The sequence below is a fragment of the Diabrotica virgifera genome, chromosome 9, assembly GCF_917563875.1.
Source record: "Diabrotica virgifera virgifera chromosome 9, PGI_DIABVI_V3a".
In the NCBI taxonomy this organism is placed as follows: Eukaryota; Metazoa; Arthropoda; class Insecta; order Coleoptera; family Chrysomelidae; genus Diabrotica; species Diabrotica virgifera.
The window spans coordinates 151960769-151978489 of NC_065451.1; the positions used below are offsets into that span (position 1 = coordinate 151960769).

At 32.0% G+C, this 17721-nt stretch overlaps 2 protein-coding genes and 1 long non-coding RNA gene across 9 annotated transcripts in view; 2 read left to right on the top strand and 1 right to left on the bottom strand.

Moving 5' to 3' along the window:
* The window catches only part of LOC126892351 (uncharacterized), a 153621-nt gene extending 144417 nt beyond the window's left edge, over positions 1-9204 (bottom strand). Inside the window, exon 1 of the long non-coding RNA XR_007700797.1 lies at positions 8949-9204. This is a non-coding gene — a long non-coding RNA (uncharacterized LOC126892351). The remainder of the gene's footprint in view (positions 1-8948) is intronic.
* LOC126892343 (zinc finger protein 845-like) overlaps positions 1-17721 on the top strand; it is a 369452-nt gene that overhangs the window by 248083 nt on the left and 103648 nt on the right. The gene's annotated exons all lie outside the window — the stretch shown is intronic.
* LOC126892341 (zinc finger protein 729-like) overlaps positions 1-17721 on the top strand; it is a 418287-nt gene that overhangs the window by 169791 nt on the left and 230775 nt on the right. The gene's annotated exons all lie outside the window — the stretch shown is intronic.

A 17721-nucleotide genomic window follows, 5' to 3' on the forward strand; every position in this document is an offset into this window, starting at 1 on the left:
TGTAATAATCATATTATATTTTTTCCTTAAAGTTCGGAACACTCTTTGGAACATTATAGCATAGATATAATATTGAAATTAATACTCAATTGTAGCCTTAAGAGGATCGGTACGTATTTTCGGCTGCAATGCTATTCAAATGGGGATTCATTTTTTCCGAATCCTGAGAAAACTAATAAGTATTTTTGAAAAATTTAAACGCAGAATGAAAGATTACGTTATTAGCGAGGGCCGAAAGTCCCTGAGAACTTCTATAATGTTTATTTAAATAAGTTACAGGAGTGAAAAACTAAGAGAGAATTTAGTGTGATTTTTAATTTCAAATATCTCATTCAAAATAAACTTTTTTTTATTCTAAGGGACTTTCGGCCCTCGGTAATAATTTAATCTTTCATTATGCGTTTAAATTTTTCAAAAATATTTATTGGTTTTTTCAGGATTCGAAAAAAATGAACACAATGCCGTGGTAATATTTTCCAAATCTATCTTTGTCTTACAACGCACTCAGCCGAATATAATATTGTCAGCATATATTGTCAGTCAGACACTGACAATCAGTGACAATTTTAAATATTTGACATTGCATCGGGAATATTTTGAGGTGTTGATTAAATATTATTGATATATAGTGTATTTGATAAATAATTGATTTAAGACGTGAACTTAATAAAAAGTTATTTATTGTGTATTATTTGTGGAAGATCCAAGCAGAGAATACATCAGGATAATATATTCTGTGATCCAAGTATTTTGTTGTTAAAGATGTTCAAAATTGTAAGCGTTCCAACAATATATTATTAAAAAATCACTTTAACACTTTTCCTCTTTTCTCGATTGAGTATTAGTTTTTGTTTTACAAATAAATTATTACAATCACTGAATACATAGTTAGTGAAAAAATTATCACATTTATTAACTGAATTAATAATTTGCAATTATAAAAATAACAGTTATCCAAGAACATTCAAAAGCCATCTCTTTAAATTAATGATGACATTTCAATGATGATGAATTAATGATGACAAATTAATGATGAAGTAGAATGACATTCTAGTAATGTTTACATATCCATACCAGTGTGAATTTTACTACACGTAATTTGCCGTGTAAAGACAAAAAAAGTAGGGATACACGTAAAATATTTGCGAATTATGTTCCCATAGCCTTAAAGCTTTCTTAACATTTTCTTTTTTGATCCATTTGCTTATGTTGTATAATAAAAAAGTTAGGTACTTAAACAACTAGCCATGTCCTTCATCAATAAAGGGTGTTTCTAAATAAGTGCAACAAACTTTAAGGGGTAATCTTGCATGAAAAAATAATGACTGTTTGCTTTATAAAGATTTTTCCGGAAATGTTTCGTTTCCGAGATACAGGATGTTGAATTTTTTCTTACAAACTGACGATTTATTTGTTGCTCTAAAACCGGTTGAGATATGCAAATGAAATTTGGTAGATTTTAAGAGGTAGTCATTGCGCATTTTTTGACATACAAATAAAATTTTATATTCACCATTGGCGTGTATACGGGTATAAACATTTTAGATACATCCCATATGCACGCCTATGGTGAATATAAAATTCTTATTTATATGTCAAAAAATGAGCAATAACTACCTCTTAAAACTTACCAAATTTCACTTGCATATGGGTAATTCTTATATAAGAGGTAACAAGTATGTACAGGGTTATTCACTATATTTTGACCCCCCCTGTAAACTGCTTTATTTAGAGAATTAGAAAAAAAATGTAAAATACAAAAGTTATTCGATTTTTAAATTATGATTTTTTGACATATATATCGTACTAGTGACGTCATCCATTTGGGCGTGATGACGTAATCGACTATTTTTTTAAATGGGAATAGGGGTCGAGTGCTAGCTCATTTGAAAGGTAATGCAATTCTCTATTCAGTAATACAAACATTAAGATAATTATTTATACAGGGTGTCCAAAAAACTTTTTTTAAATTAAATTAATATGCACAAAAAGAAGAATGTATGTAATTTATTTAATTTAAAATACATTCTACTGCTGTCAGAAAACAGAAATAAAGGTTATAAACATTACTTTTCACTTAAATTAAATGTTCAAACTGCCACCCATCTGCATCTCGGCAGTTTAAACATTGAATTTAAGCAAAAATCAATATTTATTTGTGCAATAAACTTATATTTCTGTTTTCTAACAGCAGTAAACTGTATTTTAAATTAAATAAATTACATACATTGTTCTTTTTGTGTCAATTAATTTAATTAAAACATTTTTTTGGACACCCTGTATAAATAATTATCTTAATGTTTATATTACTGAATAGAGAATTGAATTACCTTTCAAATGAGCTAGCACACGACCCCTATTCTCATTTAAAAAAATAGTCGATTACGTCATATGACGTCACTAGTATGTTATATATGTAAAAAATCATATTTTAAAGATCGAATAACTTTTGTATTTAACATTTTTTTCTAAATCTGTAAACAAAGCAGTTTACGGAGGGGTCAAAATATAGTGAATAACCCTGTACATAGAGGATACGGCCAAGGAAAAAAGTAGCCGTTTTGACATTAAACCCTTATATTACGATTTTTGTCCTACTTAACTATCTTTTCACATAAGGGCAAGTCAATTTATGCATATTTTAGTACTTTTTACAAAGCCAGGGTAAATACATTGGGCAGGGTAGAGACATCAAGATCAGGGTAAGTAGATACTTATTTGGCCAGAAGAGAGAATTTGTGATAGTAAAAGTAACAAAACTAGTAATATCAACTTTAATTAAACATGGTATTTAACATAGAAACAGACTATCATTTCTACCAATTACATTAAACAGATTTATTTCAGCCAAATTCTTTGTATTTGAGGCCTTTATTTTTACAATCTAAGCATTCTCGGGAAAGGCACTGTTCAATATACCTACCTATTGCAACAAATTATACAGGGTGTTTCATTGGGAAACGGAAATACTTTAATGGCGAATAGAGGTCACCGAGCCGGTTCTAGATATAGTACATTTTTTGCCCTACCGACTTTTATAACCGAGTTACAGGGTGTTTTATCGATTTTGCCCATTTCTTTCCTAAGCCATAATTTTAGAACCACCCTGTATATTTTTTTGATATGTGGTACACATATGTCTTATTCAAAACCCAAACGACCGACATACTAACCATAAGAAAAATCCAGGTCCGGATTAACAAAAAATTATAAAGTAATTGTGACCTTAAAACAACACCCTGTATATTGAAATTTTGAAAATCTGTTTGCATATTTGAAAAGGGCACAAAAAAGTAAGTTTAATGGTTCGCTTCAATTTTTCGGCCAGACAATTTTATGACTTTAATTTTGAAATTATATTGAATTTTTTAAGAACTTTGAAATTAAAAAGCAGATATTATTAACTTTTTGGCAATAAATTATTAAAGTTAATGAATAAATACTAATTTTAAAAATAATAAATACTTATTTACCACATTGGAACGACCCAATTACTAATGACAAGAAAAATCGAGGTCCGGATTAAGAAAAAAATATAAAGTAATTGTGACCTTGAAACAACACCCTGTATATTGAAATTTTGAAAATTTGTTTATGTATTTTAAAAGAGCATAAAAAACTGCGTTAAAAGGTGCATGTCAAATTTTTGCGCAGATAATTTAATTACTTCAATTTTGAAATCATATTGATTAATTCTGTCAAGGTCACAAGAAGCTACCAGAAAAATGAAGAACAATCCCAACGTACTTAGAAAATCGATTCGAAATATTTTAAAACGAGCAAGGAAATGCATCGAACAAAACGGCGGACATTTTGAGCAACTGTTATAGTTCAAATATTTTTCATTTATGTTAAATTGTTGAATTGTAACGAATTTTTGTTTTATTAGATATTGGGACCGTGCAAGTTCGGCAAAGCGACCTCTATTTCTACGCTCTGTACTTTTATTCGCACTTTTAATTATATTGGCCAATTATATTAGTCCTGGTTGCTGGATAATTGTCAAGGCCATAGTCCAAAAAAATAATAAGAAGAAAAAATAAGATGCAGGTTATGTTATGCAAACGTAAACAATTGTATGTAGTAAATAAAATTAGTTATTAAAATGCAGTACTGCAAGCAAAATACAATTAATTAAATTTACCTGTATATAATAATTGCATATCATATCAATATTGTGGAGCAATATATAATTTTTCTGCTTCAGTGACAGAAGGTATGAAATATACGTCAATTTGACAATTTCAATAGACAATATGAATTATTTAAGATAGTTGCAATATTTCTCCGCGACTCGCGCACGGTCGTTTCTCGTTTCCCTTCCAAGTACTTGCACACCGCGAATAGCAGTTTTTTTTTAATTCTTTACTAAATCATTAGAATATCCCAATTCTCGCAATTCTAATTTTTAATGATGTGCATATAGCTACAAATCCAGATAATCTATGAAACCAGCATAGTAAATAAGTATTAAGTATTTTTAAAATAAGTATTGATTCATTAACATTAAATTATTATTAAAAGTTAACAATACCTGGTTTTTAATCTCAGAGTTCTTTAAAATTTCAAATTAATTTCAAAATTGATGTAATTAAATCAACGGCGAAAAAATTAATATAAGCCTTTAATCACTGTTTTTCATGCTCTTTTAAAATGCGCAGACAAATTTTTAAAATTTCAATATACAGGGTGTTGGTTCAAGGTCACAATTACTTTGTATTTTTTTCTTAATCCGGACCTGGATTTTTCTTGTCATTAGTAATTGGGTCGTTCCAATGTGTTAAATAATTATTGATTATTTTTAAAATGAGTATTTATTTATTAACTTTAATAATTTATAACTAAAAGTTAATAATATCTACTTTTTAATGTCACAGTTCTTAAAAAATTCAATATAATTTCAAAATTAAAGTCATAAAATTGTCTGGCCGAAAAATTGAAGAGAACCGAAAACTTACTTTTTTGTGCTCTTTTCAAATATGCAAACAGATTTTCAAAATTTCAATATACATGGTGTTGTTTTAAGGTCACAATTACTTTATAATTTTTTGTTAATCCGGACCTGGATTTTTCTTATGGTTGGTATGTCGGTCGTTTGGGTTTTGAATGAGACATATGTGTACCAACTATCAAAAAAATATACAGGGTGGTTCTAAAGTTATGGCTTAGGAAAGAAATGGGCAAAAACGATAAAACACCCTGTAACTCGGTTATAAAAGTGGGTAGGGCAAAGAATGTACTATACCTAGAACCGGCTCGGTGACCTCTATTCACCATTAAAGTATTTCCGTTTCCCAATGAAACACCCTGTATATTTTTTTTTATTTATTTATTACTAATTTACAATCTACTTCAATAAAGTAATAAATAAATATGATGTATGTTCTTGGCTAGTGGCAGGTGTCATCCATTGACGACTCTCTGGAATTTACCTAGCAGCTAGGTCTTCTGGCCAAAGTCTTTTGAGACGTCTGTCAATTAGTGGAGGGTTAAATAATTCGTCTATGAGATGTATCCTCTGGAGTGGTCAGCAATCACATCATTGATGAAGGGACAAATTATATGAAGCAGATTTTGATGCTTTGATACAGAGATAATCTTAGCTTGAAATAGAGCTGTGAGCATCAGATCCATATTGACGTGTGTAACATACAAACAAGTGTTACATTTGTCGCAATTCGGTTTATTCAAAATGGTTTAAGGCGACAGAAGATGATATTTTGATGTTGCAGGACTTCATTAAAGATATGAGGAGATTTCTTAGAGTATCCACAAGAACACTCTTTTGTTTGTTATCTCTTTCTTCGTCATATAATCTCTTTTGCCGGCACATAACCTCGTATTCGAGTCATCTTGGAGAAAATATATAATTTTTTCTTCATTATTACATAACTTGATTTGGCTTTCCGTTTATTTTTCAGTAATTGTACGTATCCAATTTTTCTTAAAGGTTTCATATTTTTTCGTTCTGTAGTATGCCATATTTTCTCACCAGTTTTTCGCTTATCATTCTTTTGAAAATTCTTTTTTCTTTATTATTTGGAAGAGAGGAATAATTTTCTTTTAATTGTTGGTTGAGCACTTCTGCAAACAATAAATTTTCCTTCAGTGTTTCTCTGGAACTTGGAGAATTCAACACCTGTTCTACTTTGCTGTTAGGTGTCAGTTTTTCAGGCTTTCGTAATCTTTGTGGGTAACCGTTATAGTTTTAAGTTTATGTTTGGTCTCATCTTTTTCTTATTAATTAAATATCTTTGTCTTCTGACTTGATCTGATTTACAGTTTGGCAGCTACAACCCTTCTATGAGAATTAAAACTTTGATAATTATTAACATCTTACATCGTGGTGTTGCTGAAAGATTAGTTATATTTTGAAGCGCAAGTCGTTGCATTCGCTATCTTGCTTTTTTCCATATCTTTTGTGCCTTTCGTTGCTCTCTATGAGTCATTTGATTGACAGTCTTTATAAGTCCTTTTTCCTTCTTATTTAAATATTTTTGCTTTTCTATTTGCTTTTGCAATTCATATTTTTCTGGATCATTTTTAATCTTTTGATATCGTAGTTTCTCTGCTTCACATTTCTTCTGTAATCTTTCTTCACGTGTTAACTTTTTCCGTGGTGCCATGGTTAACAATATTAAACAATAATTTAATAACAATATGAACTGAGAACTACCTTTATTTTTTAGTCTTTAACTATTTACCAGAATTGTTTAAATTATGTATTTAAAACAGTAACATTGATGAAAATAAGCTAAATCTGAGTCAGTTTGCATTAAAATTATCTCCCCTGGTCAACAAGTCTCTCCCCTGGCAGTTATTTTGCCAGGGGAAATATGGCAGGTGAGAGACGTTTTCATGATATTTTTTATGTTCTAATTGACATAAGAAATGTTTCGGTACATTATATATCACATTTTAACTCTTACATTATTATTAAATTAGAGCAGTAAATGCAAATAAATTAGATGAATAATATAACTTTTGTGACTTACCAGTGGAGAGACACAATCGCCTCGCGAAGCCACCACACTGCTGGAACTTGTTGCAACAACTAACAAATGGCGGCCCTATCATGGCTCGTGTGTTTTGCATTGCTAACTTCGCATCGATAGATGATCTTGAGCACTATTGCGAATATATATATTATGTTTTTAGTAGCTGAATGAAATCTGCCAGGGTAGATACACAAAACAAAGTGGGAAAAACTTTAAATTTAAAAATAATTGGAAATAAATAAATATTCTTGAATTTTTTATTAATAATAATTAAATATATTTAATGAAGTTCGTGTTTAACATATTTTAGTTTAGCAACTGATACAAAGAAGTTGTGTATCATCTTCAAATTAAACAGAAACCGACAAGAGGACAGGCCAGGGTAGAGACATTTTTTATAGAGACTTTATAAGGAATTTCAGAAAAATATACTTTAATTGGGCATTTAATCATAATGTTATTTAATAAAGTACATTATGGTGATGTGTTTCATAGTTATCATATAATATGAACTCAACGGAAACATAAACGCAACATCAAGAGGCTGCAAACGATGAGACGTGTGTGGGGGAATTGTAATAATGTGAACGTTACTTTTTCTTGCCATTAAAATCAAATCTAAATTTTTAACATGTGTTGAATGACCGTCACAAATAAGTAACACTGGGTCTTCTTCTGTTGGCTTAGCATATTTTATAAAATGTGTGAACCATGTTGGTGCAAAAATATCACTTTGCATCCAACCTGAAGAATGATGAACTACTATACTTTCAGGTGGTAGACTCCTTGAGATGTTGGGATTATTTTTTACACGAGGGAATATCAGCAGAGGTGGTATATATTGACCTGCTGCATTAAAACAAATTGCTGCAGTGATGAGTGTACCTCGTTCTGCAGATTAGAGGCTACCGACCTAATTTTTTTCCTTTAAGAGATAACACTTTGGATTGTCTATTTGTAACTGTACTAATTCCGGTTTCGTCACAGTTATAGATTCTACTGGGAGAAAATTTGTAAGTGTCCATAAGATGTTTTAAAAGATTAAAAAACTTTTTGACATTTACTTTATTAAATGCAGATGCTCGGGCTGCAGATGTTGCCTCCGGTGTTCGAAGAGATAAGTTATGGTGCATAAATTTGGAAACCCAGTCTCTTCCTGCTAGTTGTTTTTCTTGAGAAAAAGTGTGCGGAATATTATTTCTTTCAGCATATAGATAGGCAAGGTGCCTAAAATTCTGAATCGTTAAACCAAACAAATGTCGTTCCATGTCAAGTACATGCTCATTTAATTCGTTTTCCTGTTCTGGCGTAAATACTGTTCTAAATCTATCCATCCCTTTCTTTGCTACCAGGTCAGATGTTCAGTCTTCGGAATAACGTTGCTGGTGGCACATTAAACTGTGTAGCAGCTGCTTTATATTTTAATGTTCCCTCCCGAACAGCATCATCATCAATAGCATTTTTCATCGATTCCTCTGATTAAGACTGTTGATTGCTTTTACGAACATGCGTTCTAACCATTTTACCTTAAAGTGTACTCACTCCAGCAAACAACTAATTTATAATATATCTATAGTAGTTTTTTTATCCGGTTTAATTTTAGGCGATACAAGAATTAGGAAATTAATCTCGGATAATTATTAAACCGAGATTTACAAATCCCGACCAAATGTAGTTTCTAACCTTCAATAAACGTATTCTACAAATCTACCTACTACAAAACACTAGTGGGGGCAAAGTGAACCTTGGATCACTTTGCCCCTTGTGAAAAACTTCACTTGTACTCCACACTGGTACTTTTTTGACATTCGATGTTAATGTGAAACTGTCATTACACATCATCTTCGTTTTCTTTCAAAACTATCTCTAATTAGATGCCTAACATAATAGATTAACAACGTTTGAATGTAATAATAACTAGTTGAGTTATACATTAGATTACACACTTACCAGATTAGAATTTTACCACGATAAAATAAAAATTTCATCCACAACTTAGCAGCTTTCGTCAAACGTGTTCTCGTCGTAAACACACTGTTACCAACTTAAATATATTAAATTTACGCTTAAAACTGTATTACTGGCGCGAATAATTTAAAATTTAAAAAGATAGTCGGTTCACTTTGCCCCAAATTCCCCTACCTAGATTTCTTAATTTTGATTACGAGTTATAAAATTATTACAATAATGCGAATTTAATTTTTGCAATATCTAGGTATCACTTTGTAATTTAAACTCAAAATTAGTTTAAAATATTTTATCTGCTTATTTGTTTTAAAAATATTCTCAAAAAACCATACCCACAGATTTAAATACTACTTTTTTAAACACATTAAAACATTGAAAATTTAATTTTCCCAAAACATACATACATAAAACGTATAAAACTTAAGTCTTGACTAAAATATAAACCCCCGGATAAGTCTTTTAAGACCTAAGACAATGGCATCGAGTATATTTTAATTAAACGTTTAATCATTTTCTAACAAATCAAATAAACAAATTTGATATCTGGTAAACAATAGTATAATATAGTTGATCCAAAAGATGGCATAACCCAGACATCCAAAGTGAAAGTTATCATTCAACACCAAATTGTTCTATATGGTCCACACAATGTCCAGAAAAAAGTCACACCATTTTGAGCGTCGGGTTTGGGGGTGAGAGGGGGGAGAAATCGGTAAATTTGTAGTTTTTTAAGTTTTTCGCCAATATTTCTAAAACTATGCGGTTTAGCATGAACAACCCTCTATATTAAATTGTTCTACATTAAATTTGAAATAAAAAACGCCCTATGCATAATCTTTCTAAAATGAATGGTTACAAAGTTACGGAGGTAGTATAGTATACCTGGTCCAAAAAAGGCCTAATCCAAACATCCAAAGCAAAAGTTTTCCTCCAACACCAAAATGTTCTAGATGGTCCACATATTGTTCAGTAAAAAGTTACACCATTTTGAGCGTCCGGTTTGGGAGGGAGATGGGAGAGAAGCCGGTAAATTAGCCGTTTTTTTTACGTTTTTCGTCAATATTTCTAAAACTATGCTTTAGCGTAAACAATGTTATATACAAAAATTTTCTACATGAAATTTAAAACAAAAAATGTTCTATATATTCCGATGGGTGAGTTGCGGAATTTAATTAAAAATGGATATAATAAAACAAACGGTAATTTTATTTTTGCAACGAAAATGTGTTCGTTTAGGTCTCTCGGAGAGGGTCGCGTCGGTATGTGTGAATGGTTCGCATGCTGCATAGTGACTAAAGCACTCTTCTATGGACTAAAGAAAGCAACCACAAACGAAGATAATGTTTGTATTCCTTTTCCCCTGACCAGATGATCACATAAATCACTATCAAGTCTGGCGTCTACTTTTACGGTTTTAAGAAAAATAATTTCGAATGCATAGCTAGCTGTTGACACATTAACTGTCTGATAAAATACTTAATTAATGAGGGTGCAGTTTGTTGCCGCATAGACGAACAGATGTCACAGGGTAAGGCCATAACCTTCGTATTTGAATATGCAGTTTGAATGACTAACATTGTTTTGTTTTTGAGAAAAAATATTAAAATTACAATTAGCAAAAATAGTGATTAAAGCGTATCGCTATACACCCCCTTCTGAGAGACTAAAACGATAGATAATATATATAATACAAATTACATATAATGAAAATTGAAAAATAGGAAAAAAATAATGCAAAGTTTATACAAGGAGAAAGAAAAAAAAATCACTTGATTCACTTTGAACTAACATTTTCTTGGTAAGTTCCAGTAAATCTTGCTTTCCTCTTCGGTCTGTTGTTGTTTGTTTTGCTGGTCATTTCTTTTCTATTTACCCGGACGACAAAAGTAAATGAATGTGAGCATTGTCGTCGGTGTTTGGTGCGTGGTGCGTGGTGCATGGTGCGTGTTGCTTAGTGCGTGATGCTTGGTGCGTGGTGCTTGTTGCGTGGTGCTTGACGCTTGTTGCGTGGTGCTTGGTGCTTGACGCTTGTTGCGTGGTGCTTGGTGCGTGATGCTTGGTGCGTGGTGCTTGTCGCTTGTTGCGTGGTGCTTGGTGCTTGACGCTTGTTGCGTGGTGCTTGGTGCGTGATGCTTGGTGCGTGGTGCTTGGCGCTTGTTGCGTGGTGCTTGGTGCGTGGTGCTGGTGCGTGGTGCATGGTGCTGGTGCGTGGTGCGTGGTTGCTGTTAGTGTTTTGTGTGTGCTTGGGCAATTGACAAGCTACATAGCTGGATTTTCATGTCAGCTAATTCGGCTGTCAATTTCCCGATGGCCACTGCAATCCGATCTGAGACACTATTGTTGGCACTGGTCGTCATTGTTGCTGTTCACTGTATTTATTAACCGGCAAAAGTATATTAAAAAAAACTAACTTTTTTTAAATTTTCGCGGCGGTTTAAAATACTCGCGAGGGTCACCAATATTCCGATGGGTGCGTGGTGGAATTTAATTAAAAATGGATATAATAAAACAAACGGTAATTTTATTTTTGCAACGAAAATGTGTTCGTTTAGGTCTCTCGGAGAGGGTCGCGTCGGTATGTGTGAATGGTTCGCATGCTGCGTAGTGACTAAAGAAAGCAACCACAAACGAAGATAATGTTTGTATTCCTTTTCCCCTGACCAGATGATCACATAAATCACTATCAAGTCTGGCGTCTACTTTTACGGTTTTAAGAAAAATAATTTCGAATGCATAGCTAGCTGTTGACACATTAACTGTCTGATAAAATACTTAATTAATGAGGGTGCAGTTTGTTGCCGCATAGACGAACAGATGTCACAGGGTAAGGCCAAAACCTTCGTATTTGAATATGCAGTTTGAATGACTAACGTTGTTTTGTTTTTGAGAAAAAATATTAAAATTACAATTAGCAAAAATAGTGATTAAAGCGTATCGCTATATATACATAATTGTTATAAAATCAATGGTTTCCGAGTTACGGAGGGTGAAAAGTCGAGGTTTTCGATACTTTTTATATTTTTTGGGCAATATTTATGATATAACTATACCAAAAACCCAGACATCCAAAGCGAAAGTTATCCTCCAACACCAAATTGTTCTATATGGTCCACATAATGTTCAGAAAAAAGTCACACCATTTTGAGCGTCGGGTTTGAAGGGGAGAGGGGGGAGAAATCGGTAAATATAAAAAGTATCGAAAACCTCCACTTTTCACCCTCCGTAACTCTGGAACCGTTGATTTTATAACAATTATCTATAGAACGTTTTTTGTCTTAAATTTTATGTAGAACATTTTTCTATAGAACATTCCTTACGCTAAAGCATAGTTTTAGAAATATTGACGAAAAACCTAAAAAAAACTACTAATTTACCGACTTCTCCCTCATCTCCCCCCCAAACCGGACGCTCAAAATGGTGTAACTTTTTACTGAACAATATGTCGACCATATAGAACAATTTGGTGTTGAAGGAAAACTTTTACTTTGGATGTCTGGGTTAGGCCTTTTTTTGGACCAATTATACTATACTACCTCCGTAACTTTGGAACCGTTAATTTTAGAAGGGTTATGCATAGAGCCTTTTTTATTTCAAATTTAATGTACAACAATTTTGTGTAGAGGGTTGTTCATGCTAAACCGCTTAGTTTTAGAAATATTGACGAAAAACGTAAAAAACTAAGAATTTACCGATTTCTCCCCCCCCCCCCCCAAACCTGACGCTCAAAATGGTGTGATTTTTTTCTGAACATTATGTGGATCATATAGAACAATTTGGTGTTGGGGGATAACTTTCACTTTGGATGTCTGGGTTTGGGTCTAACTATACCATACTACAAATAAATATTTTTCATAAGATAAGGCAGGATTTAAATCATTTAAACATTCGCTGAAAATAGTCAAGTTTTCTATCACGATAAGCGCTATGAGTCATGCTGAAACAGTACACAATTTGCGTGTTATTTACAAGGTCATAGGTCATAGCTCTTGTGAAAATCCAAATCTTATATTTTCTTCACAAACTGACATCCTTGTATAGAGATAGCACAGGTGAAGGATATATTCCAGTAAAAGTCTGCATACAATTATATTTCTGTAATTAGTTTTTGAAATTTATTACTAGGGGCTGCTAACTGACGGCAGATTAAAAGTTGAACAAGACTCTCGTAAAGGTTGGCTAACTATCCTTTTTTAAACAATGCTAATACTAAACACTAATAAATACGTAAGTTTTTTTACATAGCTCTAAGGCTTCAACCCGGTTCAATACCTCAGAGGTTTAGTACCTACTTCTTTGTGTTTTAATTTTTTTTCTATTACTTTATTTATTTCTTTTTAAAATTTTTGTTCTGGCATATATTTTTCTTTTAGTAAAAAACAAATTCTTATAATTTGGTATTTCTTTTAGGTTCTCAACACGATATTACAATGAAAGTTACAAGTACCAAACAGTTCAATGCTCCCAAAGCACATTTGAAAATTTATACCGGCGAAAGATTGTATAAATGTAAAATTTGTTGTAAGCTGTTTATTGTAAAAAGTAGTTTAAAGGATCATATTATGAAAGTTCACTCTGGCGTAAAGCCTTATAAATGCGACATTTGTAGTAAGCTGTTTACTGAAAATTGTACTTTAAAGGTTCATATGAGAATTCACACAGGTGAAAGACCTTATAAATGTGAAATTTGTAGTAAGCAGTTTAATATAAAAAGTATTTTAAATGTGCATATGAGAGTTCACACTGGTGAAAAACCGTATAAATGTGAAATTTGTAGTAAGCAGTTTAGTCACTTAAGTCCCTTAAATACGCATATGAGAATTCACACAGGTGAAAGACCTTATAAATGTGAAATTTGTAGTAAGCAGTTTTATGTAAAGAATAGTTTAAAGGTGCATATGAGAGTTCACTCGGGTGAAAAACCTTTTAAATGTGAAATTTGTAGTAAGCAGTTTAGTCACATAAGTAATTTAAATAAGCATATGAAAATCCATAGTGGTGAAAGACCTTATAAATGTGAAATTTGTGCTAAGCAGTTTACTATAAAAAGTAATTTAAATGGGCATATGAGATTTCACACTGGTGAAAATATGTACTTATAAATGTAAAATTTGTAGTAAGCACTTTTGTCGCCTAAGTAATTTAAATAAACATATGAAAATTCCCAGGGGTGAAAAACCTTATAAATGTGCAATTTGTAGTAAGCAGTTTAGTTACCTTAGTAACTTAAATGAGCATATTAATATTCACAGTGGTGAAAAACCTTATAAATTTGAAATTGTAGTAAGCAGTTTAGTCGCCCAAGTGGTTTAGATTGTCATACGAGAGTTTACAAGTCATTTAAACAAGCATATGAAAATTCACAGTTATGAAAAACCTCATAAAAGTGAAATTAGTAGAAACCAGTTTACTAAACTAAATAATTTAAAGGATCATATGGAATTTGTAGTAAGCAGTTTGCTCAAGGTTTAAAGGATCATATCGAGGTGTTTTTGACAAAACATTGTAAGTGCGAAAATGAGATTTTTAACTTAAAAGATTGCTTACGATCGTTTACGATTCAGAATTATTTTTCCCATAATAAAATGCTAAGTGTCTTAAATTGTATTTAATTTTTATCATAAGCACCCCATTTCAACCTCATGTCGCGCTTTTTACATCATAAACGACAAGCTAGTAGGGGAGACCGGGGCAAAACGAGGCTCGGGGCAGAACGGGAAATGCATCGGTGTGCATAACCTATAGTCGTCATAATATCGGCAATAGCGCCATTCAAACGAACGTGGATTGACTCACTTCAGTCATTAGAAAGAAACTTCTAGTCACGTAGTGTGCTTCTTTACAGACATAAAATCCGTTTTCTTTTGTTATGTTACAAATTTTGGTATATTTAGAAGTGCTATAAGGTGAGCCAGCAAGTTTTATCACGTTTTTCATTCAAATATAATAGATGTTATTGAATTTTAATATTGCGTGCTGTGCACCGTTGTATATCTTTTCCGTTAGAAATTACTAATTTTATTTGAAATGATGTCTGTTGGGGCAAGACGGGATATTATCCCATCCTGCCCCGTTCTCCTAAATTGCCACAACTTTACAGCATTTAAACTTTGTAAGAAGAATCGGACTAAAACTGAAACTAATAAAAAAAATCAAAGAAAACTAAAGAAAACGAGATGGACGTTATATGTAACGAGATGGATGGAAGAAAACTAAATAAGAAAACGGATACTTATATCTGCATTCAACTGAAGGATGGGTAGTGTGTAGTGTCTGCCATGGCTCATAATTCCTGAGCAGGTGTTGAGGATGAAGACGAAGGTGCTCATATTTGTGAACTCTGCCAGCTTGAATAAATTCCTATTTTGCCCCGTAGCATTTCCCATTTTGCCTGTAACCGGGGCAAAATGGGAATTTCGGACTGATAAGTTAAATTCTTTATAAACAAATAACTAAGCAATTTGGGTTATCAATAAAGTAAGTTATATGAAGTTTAATAGCAAATGATCCTGTCTGACTTTATTTTTTAATACACATTTTACTTTTCTTTCTATGATTTTTTCTTTCTTAAGTATCCCGTTCTGTCCCGGTCTCCCCTACTGACAAATGATCGTAAACGCCATAAATCATGTCGGTTACGTTGGCATGTTTTGTTGTTTATGATAAGATTACATCGCCTATGATTAATGTGATTCCTAATACATTTTCAGTGAAAATAATAACTCTGATAAGTGTTCGCGATACAATGTATTTTTTATATGCGTGTCCGCGAAGATTATAACTTTCAAAATATTTATGATGAAAAGATTTAGTTTTTAATAGATGCCGACGAAAACAATTATTTCCATTTCTGTTCTCGCGAAAAAAAATAATTCCTGGAAGATTTACAGCGAAGGAATCATTTTTCAATAAGTGACTACAAAAATAGTATATTGTACAACAAGAGAGAAAAAAAGACATATTTCTCACGAGCGCAGAAGTTTGTTGGCACGAGGCGAGTGCCGCAAATCAAGCGAGAGAGATATATGTCATTTTCTCTCACTTTGTACACTGTACTTTTTCTATGGATGCGTTTTGCTCAAGAGTTCAAACTTCAAAATTAAATAATTTAGGTGCTTTTAGGTATATTATATGCCTAAATTGAAATAAAATACATATATACACACATAGGTATTTAATATTCTTAATATTTATTTATTTAAAATTATAATTCACAGTTAAAAAGTCTTAAACGGTAATTTTTGACAAGTTTGAACACATTTTGTTTGGCAAAAATAATTGTGTTTGTATTGTGCATGTTAACATGGAAACGGCGATTTTATATATATGTAAACCGGCGGTGAACCCGTGAGAAAAAATATTTCTCAATGCAATGGCCGACTTTTCTCAATGCCTGAGAAATTGTTCGTTTTGAATGTATGTAAGTAGTGAGAGAAGTTGCACATTGTATAGCATCCATAGAAAAAAATATTTTGTTAATGTACCGGCGAATACAAAAAATAATTATTTTTATCTGTACATCCAAGAAGAACATAACTCCCAAAATATTGATGACGAAAACATCTAGTTCGTAATAGATGACGACGAATATAATTACTTACGTTTCTGTTCTTGCGAAAAAAATAACTCCTTAAAAATTTACATTAAAAATACCAACACTTATTACTTATATCGGCAACACCAACACTTTTTAGCATGTACATCATTTTATCACTCCAAAAATCTTTAAGGTACTAGTACGCTTTAGAAGACCAAAAATAATCATTTTTTTCAATAATTTTTTTCTCAGAACCTTTATTAAAAATGAACATAAAACTTTTTACATATAATATCTAACTCTTATTAGAGTCCAAAAAAATGTATCTTTTTTCATTTATGTAAGTTAAGAAACCAGAACTGCTAATTCACCGATAATAAAAGGACAGCGTCAGCACGGTTCACCTCGGCGTCACTGAGCTTATAAATTGACTTTTTGCATTGTATAGCGTCACTCTTATTTTGCATTTAACTGTAGTAAGTAGTCCCTTGTCAAATAAAATTCTTTTAAAAACATTGTTCTTGGACTTAGAAACCTCACTGGCGCAGTCAGTAGGATTTTTCGGGAATTACGTCGCAAAATTACGTTACAAAAATCGAACGGTTTCGCGAGTAGATTTTCGTTTTAACCTTTTACCGGAAAACCGAACTTTTTGTGAAAGTGTCCAAGATTAGCTTTAGACAAGGTATCACCAAGACCTGGGGAGAGAACAAAAATCTTCGAACCCTAGAGGCAGTAAATTTAAATTTTAAGCAGTAGTTTCAACGAAACCTGGGAGAAGAACAAAATTGTCGAACCCTATAGGCAGAAATGTTGAAAACCCTGTAGGCATTTTAATGTAAGTGTTTCCTATTTTTAAACGCTTTTATTTAGTTCAATAGTTTGCGTCAAATCTTTAGATTTGACGCAAACTATTGAACTAATGAAGTTAATTTGAGTGCCTTTTCTCCAATGCAAATGAATGAAAATTTGCAGACATATGCATTCGCGGGAACAATACACGAATAATCAATAAAAAAATTTTTTATGTTTATTAATTGTTTAAATAAAAAAAACGATTTTAATGGAAAATGCTTTAAATTCTCTTGTTTTTTACAATGTAAAAACTTGAAACTTTTACGGATTGTAGCTAACGATATGAACTATACATAATTTCACTTTTTACGTTAATTGTTTACGTTATGCTTCATAAATAAACAATAATGTTTCAAATTTTTTGCC